Genomic DNA, 6,575 nt, shown 5'->3' with positions numbered 1-6,575 from the left:
TCTTTGGGTTTGTACAATAGAATAATTTAATACCTAACAAATTATTAACTTCGACTAATTACGTGCTAAATTAATAATTCACTAAATTTATAAAATAATATACATTATAAAAATTTCATATGAGTCCCCGTAATATATAATTAAACCTGATACATCTGACCAAAAATAAAATAATAAATTTAACATGATACATAGTGCTTATATTTCAACTATGAAGCTTCCTAAAATATGATTCAATTATAATTTGACAATGCTGGATTATCGTTGTTGAACTCGCACAATGCTCTACGCATTTCACCGGTCGTTGTTGATTTGTTTACACTTTTTTTTTGTCAAATGACAAATTTTGTTAGATTAGATGTTAGATTAGCAACCTCACAATTTATTTACACATTTGAGATGAAAAGTCATTGTTGTGTGTTTGATGTGTTGTGTTACTATAGTTTTTTATTATTTAAATAATTTGTTTTCTTAATTAAATATTCTAAAATAGAATAATATAGTACATTGAATGATGTACTATCTAATTTTTTGGAAAAATAAGTAGATTCATAAATCTTATTTGGTCAAACAAATGAGAAATGCTAAGGGGACTCTATCAAAAGTGAGATTCTTCATTGATTTTCTACCACTTCACAGTTTAATGTCAATTCAATTCTCATGCCAATATTATATAATATTTTGTAAAAAATATGAGGTGGTAGAGAGCCATGGTGAGTCTCACTTTTAAGAGAGTCTCCTTAATATTTCTTTGAAGAAACATTTAAAATTGTTAGTTCATAAAATGAGAAGCTAGATACTATTGCAGGACCTTCATGAATAGGCTATTGATACTTCATATGAATAAGCCATCATTCCTCAATTAACCGATATAAATGTTAGGCCATTCATTCTTCAATTATTTAGGCAATTGATTCTCCCTATTGAATTAGGGGTATTTGTGTAGTTTACCAGGATAGCCTTACCATTATGTAAAGGTGACTATGCCTCACATTGTAACACACCAAGAATTTCTCTTATAGAATTCTCTCATTCTCTCTCAAATTATTTTCCTATACAACACGTTATCAGCACTTTTGCTTTTAGCAAATCCTGTAGTTTGGTTCTTCTCACCTTTTTGGCAATAATCCTCAGAATTTTGAAAGTAAATGCATCATTGCATTTTGAATTAAGTATTTCATTTCATGATTTCAAATTCATGCCAAATTTGTAATTGTATATTTAAACATCCCATGAAGCATGAAATCAATTATAATATTTACCTATTGCTTGTGTTTCTTTTTATTGTTTATCATATATCATTTTATTTTTTGTAATTTTGTGAAACCCTCACAATATGAAAAATCATCATGATGCATAGCACCTTTAATCTAATTTTATGCATATTAAATAAAAAAACGGTTGTTTGTGATTTTTTATTTTTTATGATAAACATGTATATATCTTATGGAGGACATGTATATATCATATGGAGGCTTAAAATGATGTCTCAATCCCCATCGCAAAACCTTAGCAACTAGTGGGCTTCCAGAAGTAAGCATAACCCGACACCCAACAATGTTCCCATGTGCATTCCAGTCGAATGCCTAAATCAGCTTTCCAATCGAAAAACCCAACCCCTATTCCAATCGGATACAAAACTCGCATTCCAGTCGAATGCACAATTTTTGCTTTCCAGTCAACAACTTATTTTGAATCCAATCGAAAGCCCAATTTCATATCCAGTTGAATATGTGAATAAGAGCCCAAATAAATCATTCAAGCGCATGAATTGAATTAATTTATTTTTTGTCTCTAGCTCACTTGACTTTAGAAATTTTCTAAAGTTAAGAAACAAAATACCAAGCCCAAATGGATCCACTAATTAGTGCCTCATTATGAGCTCACACTACAACAAAATAGCTGTTTGGCGAGGACTTTTGTCCTTGTTAAGAGTTGCCGTTTTTTCGCTAAAGGTTTTCAGCGAGGAAAAAAATTCTTCACTCGTTCCTCATAGTACGCCCATCAGGAAATGTGTACATTGAGGAATTGTTTCCTCATACAAATGATACAACGAGAGTGGAACTTTTTCTCGTAGTTGAGTTGAAGCGGTGACAAATTCCTCACTAAAAGGGTTGGAATGTGATCGCCAAAACCTTTTGACAACCTAAATATTGACATTCCATAACTTATGCAAGGATAAAATTCCTCGCAAAAATAATCAAATTCCTCGCTGTAAATATCTTTTGGCAAGGAATTTGTAGGTGAGTTTTTAGCGATGAACATATTATTTCTCATTGCAAATCATATGTTGCGAGAATAAATTTCCTTGTTGATAAGTATCTATGAGACACTCATTTCCTCGTTGTAGCAAGTCTACAACGAAAACCTTAACGAAGGTAAAATTCCACATTATAAGTTGAAGATAATTATTCTCATAAGTAACCTACTGCAAGAAGTTGGCTTCTCTCTGTAACTGGAATTTAGTGCCAAGAATTAATGATCAAAGGTACTGAAAGTTAATTCATATTAGTCTAAAACCAAAATAGCTTACAATGATAATTCATAGTGTACAAATTCAGTTAAGCTTAATGTTAACAACTATGAAAGTTCACATATTCCAACAAAATAAAACGACTACTTATGAAGGTGTTTGTTGCCCTTCCATTATTTTGTGTAGGAGTTCCTCAAATTTCTTTTGGTTATCCTTCAGTTCTTGGATCTCTTGTTTTGCTTCACCAAGCTCTTGTTTTGTTGTCACAAGATCTTGTTGCTGAGTCTCAAGTTTTTCTTCTAAATGTTTGTCCAACATAGTGTCTTCACGAGAGAAAGACTTTGAAGGACCTTTGAAGTACCCAGACTTGTGATCAAGAACCCCTAAAACAATTTCATCATCTGTCAACGTCATAGTACCATCTGGAAGAGTTGTTTCATTTTTCATACTTAGCATCTCTTCCAACGAATGAAAAATAAATTATCATGTTTGGCTCCTTAATGTACACAAACATAAAATCTGTCATGTCATGTTTGGTGCTTTATGCACAGCCTCAAAGTAATCAATTGCACTTAGTTGCTCTTCGGTTTTGGCTTCCTAATACATGGATCACAAATTAAAGCTAATAACTTATTATCCACCTAGAATCTAGATTAAAATTATGAAAAATACATCTTACAATCTCTTCTTCTTGGGCCCTAAACGATTTTGACCCTCCTTTATGATTGTAAGTCAAATGAGACCTATTAATTGCATTTTTATTTGAGCGTTCCTGCATAGCAAAATAAATGTTGTGACATAAAGAAGATAAATAGCACACATGACAACCACAATTCAGTTCATTAATATACATGTGTACCTTGAATTGAACACTTGCATAACGATCATAGAAAATTTCATTCCTCTTGACTAGTTGCATCCTCATGTTTGTTTTGTTTAGCCTCCTCTAGAGTTGGGAAGGAGTCAAAATTCTTCTTCAACTTGTGTCGAAAATCAACAAACTACCCTTGTAATGCATTCTTAACATATGTACTAACATGAGTTAGTGGCATATCAATATCGTACTTGCTCTGCATGGAATTCAATTTATCGTAAATCTAATTTAAGAAGACTTTTACATACTGAATGTAACAAAAATGTGAAAAGAAAATATTACTCACAATTATTCTTTCAATCATCTTATCCACATCCTTCTTTTCTACATTCCTTCATTGCTTCACATTTAGTGGTGCGTAGGTCCAAACCACAAAACCAATATCATTCACAAGAAATTAGGAATTCAGACATGTGGGCTTCCCCTTTAGTTTTGTCAGAGTAATTGGTATTTTCAAACCATCAAGCTGCTCTTGCAGTTTATCAGAATTCTTCCCATTGGTTTTTGATATTTTTTTTTTTCGGTTCACCTAAAACATCATTAATGCAAATTTTAAATTCACATATGATACAAGAACCTTTTACTGAAATAAAGACAATACAAAACAAGTGGAACAAGAAGGCCATGGACTAAGAAAACCATAAGAATAAAAAACCAATTGAACACACCAACAACATCCTAAAAGAAAAGAGCCACATTTTATTGCTATAAAACAAAACTCTTTTTGAGGTATAAAGCACTTGCTCTAACTTTTAGTTCATTAATGAAAAGTTCAAAATAGTTAATAAAACACATGTCATAACTCTTACACAAATTATATTCAAATACACTTAGAGAAGAAGATCACTTCAATTAAGCAACATAATATAGATAACATTCAAAATAAAAAGGCATATCATTAGCACTTCCCTGGGTATTGCTTGAAGGTATCACAACAGCAACCCTAATTCGCTTCCTCTTTCCTTCCATAGTGATATTCTTCGAGAAGAAAAAAATTAACAAAGTTAAAATATGCAAGTTATTTGAGAAAGCTTAACAACACGACAAATTAGTTCTATGAATATAGACAGTGAATAATTACAATTGATCAAGGGAAACTATTGCACCTTACCCCTCAAATGCCAAAGACAAAATACACTTACATCACATTAGTAGCTTCTACAATTATAGTAACCATATGAAAATGACAAAAATAAAAAATACGCAAGTACATCATGGCACTATCAAAAGTTCAAAATTAGAAACTACATTAGAAAATTCTTAATAGTCACTGCCATCACTATCATCACTAGGATTGGGCAATGGTGATGGCGGGCGAGTAACTGCGGTTATTTATTCATAACCGTTTATGCTCATATTTGCATAACCGTTCACCCGTTGGGTATTTGCCTAAACGGTTATACCCATACCCATAACCGTTTATAAACGGTTAACCATACCCATTTAACCGTAACCATTTACTACCCCATTTACCCATTTACCATTTTTAACCCGTTTATCCTTTTTTTTTTACCATTTACCTATTTTTCATTCGTCTACATGTTTTTTTAACAACTTGAATATTTAAAAAGAAAAATTTGTCATTTGACAATCGAGGAGTCTGCATATTTTTTCAACACAAATATAATATGTTTATATTTGTTCCACTTTGTTGCAGAAAATCACATTTGACTGTTATGTTGGCATATGGATCTAATGGATCATACCCATCTGCATCATATATTAATTGTTACCAAAATTTGAACATCTGAATTAAATAAAAATCTTAGAGAGAGAGAGAGAGAGAGAGAGAAGGAGAGATAGCTTGTTGCTTACATAATAATCTGAAGGAGTTGATGAGAGAGAAGATGAAAAGCAAGAGTAGGTTCATCTTTTCTCCAAACTAAAAATTTTCAATTGCGCTACATTAGCATCTATCTAGAGACAGGCAGTGAGATGATATATTCTTAAACTGGGATAGAGATCCCAGTCGGATCTCCCCCACCAAGTCCTGAGGATTCGGAGATCCGAACTCTTGAAATTTGATCCAACAGCTACAAGTCCGTCAAACTGTGCTGAGTCTATATTATATTAACTACAGAAACCATGCATTATAGTCAATAACATTGATTTAAGTTTTGTCTGATAGAGAACATAGTTTGTGTTAATTTTACATATATAAAATAAACGGGTAAACGGTTATCCATTTATAATCGCGGTTAATACCCATAACCACCCATTTAAATTTCACGGGTAAACGGTTATACCCATAACCATTTATTTATCTAAACGATTACCCATAACAGTAACCGTAAAATTTAAATGGGCGGGTAATTGCAGTTACCCATAGCCAATAGGTATTTGCCCATTCCTAATCATCACTTTCAAGAATTTCTTCATCTTCACTGTCATCCAATGAATTATCTTCTTCAAAATCCTCGTCGTCATGTCTTGAATATACCCTATAAGTTGGATCAATTTCTACAACATAGACATGAGGCTTTTCTTCAGAATCTTCGTCCATGTCATCATCACTTGATAAAAGACTTTCTTGATCTCCTTGAACAGCCCAGTGAACTTCATTGAACTCATCCTCTTGGTAAACATGATTATCAGTAGTTGGTTCGATATCTTCATCTACCTCTTCAGCTACTTCATTTTCTGGAACATCCCATAGATTTCTGCATTGCACTCTTTGCATGACTTTCCAGCTAGAACCTAGCTTGTAATCGTTGACGTAAACCACTTGTTGTGCTTGTTCAACAAGTATATAAAGATCATCCTTATACCACAATGAATTTACATTGATGCTTGAAAGATGATAATCTTGATGTATCTTTCTCTTCTTAGGGTCTTTGTGAGTCGAGTTAGTGTTAAACCACAAACATTTGAACAAAAATACTTTATTGCAATTGGTGTAAGTCAATTCCAACACAATTTCTAAAACACCATAATAATCATGACTACAATCACTATGTTCTCCAGAGACAAAAATTCCACTATTTTGTGTGGTACAATTATCGTCACAAACTTTTGTCTGAAAGCAAACTCCATTAATAATACACCCATTGTATGTATGATCACGAACATCAGGCTTGCATGACAAATAATGTAGATCATTAGTGGCTTCCAATGATCCCATTTCTCTCAAGCCATATATCTATTAATATTATAAAAACACTAATTACATATAGGAAAATAATGACACATATATTTTCAAACATAAACATGTCTACAAAACTAACTCGA

At 32.4% G+C, this 6,575-nt stretch overlaps 1 long non-coding RNA gene across 1 annotated transcript; it reads right to left on the bottom strand.

The window, feature by feature from the left end:
* Nucleotides 1-2,928: 2,928 nt before the first annotated feature.
* LOC126598645 (uncharacterized) lies at nucleotides 2,929-3,658 on the bottom strand. The gene is made up of 3 exons (XR_007614909.1): nucleotides 3,634-3,658; nucleotides 3,333-3,543; nucleotides 2,929-3,245 (listed from the first exon to the last, which is right to left on the bottom strand). It is a non-coding gene; the product is annotated as an uncharacterized LOC126598645 (long non-coding RNA).
* Between the last annotated feature and the right edge of the window lie 2,917 nt (nucleotides 3,659-6,575).

This window comes from Malus sylvestris, chromosome 14 (genome assembly GCF_916048215.2).
Source record: "Malus sylvestris chromosome 14, drMalSylv7.2, whole genome shotgun sequence".
NCBI classification, from domain to species: domain Eukaryota; kingdom Viridiplantae; phylum Streptophyta; class Magnoliopsida; order Rosales; family Rosaceae; genus Malus; species Malus sylvestris.
The sequence above is the reverse complement of the archived record's forward strand: the minus strand, read 5'-3'. Positions and strand labels throughout refer to the sequence as shown.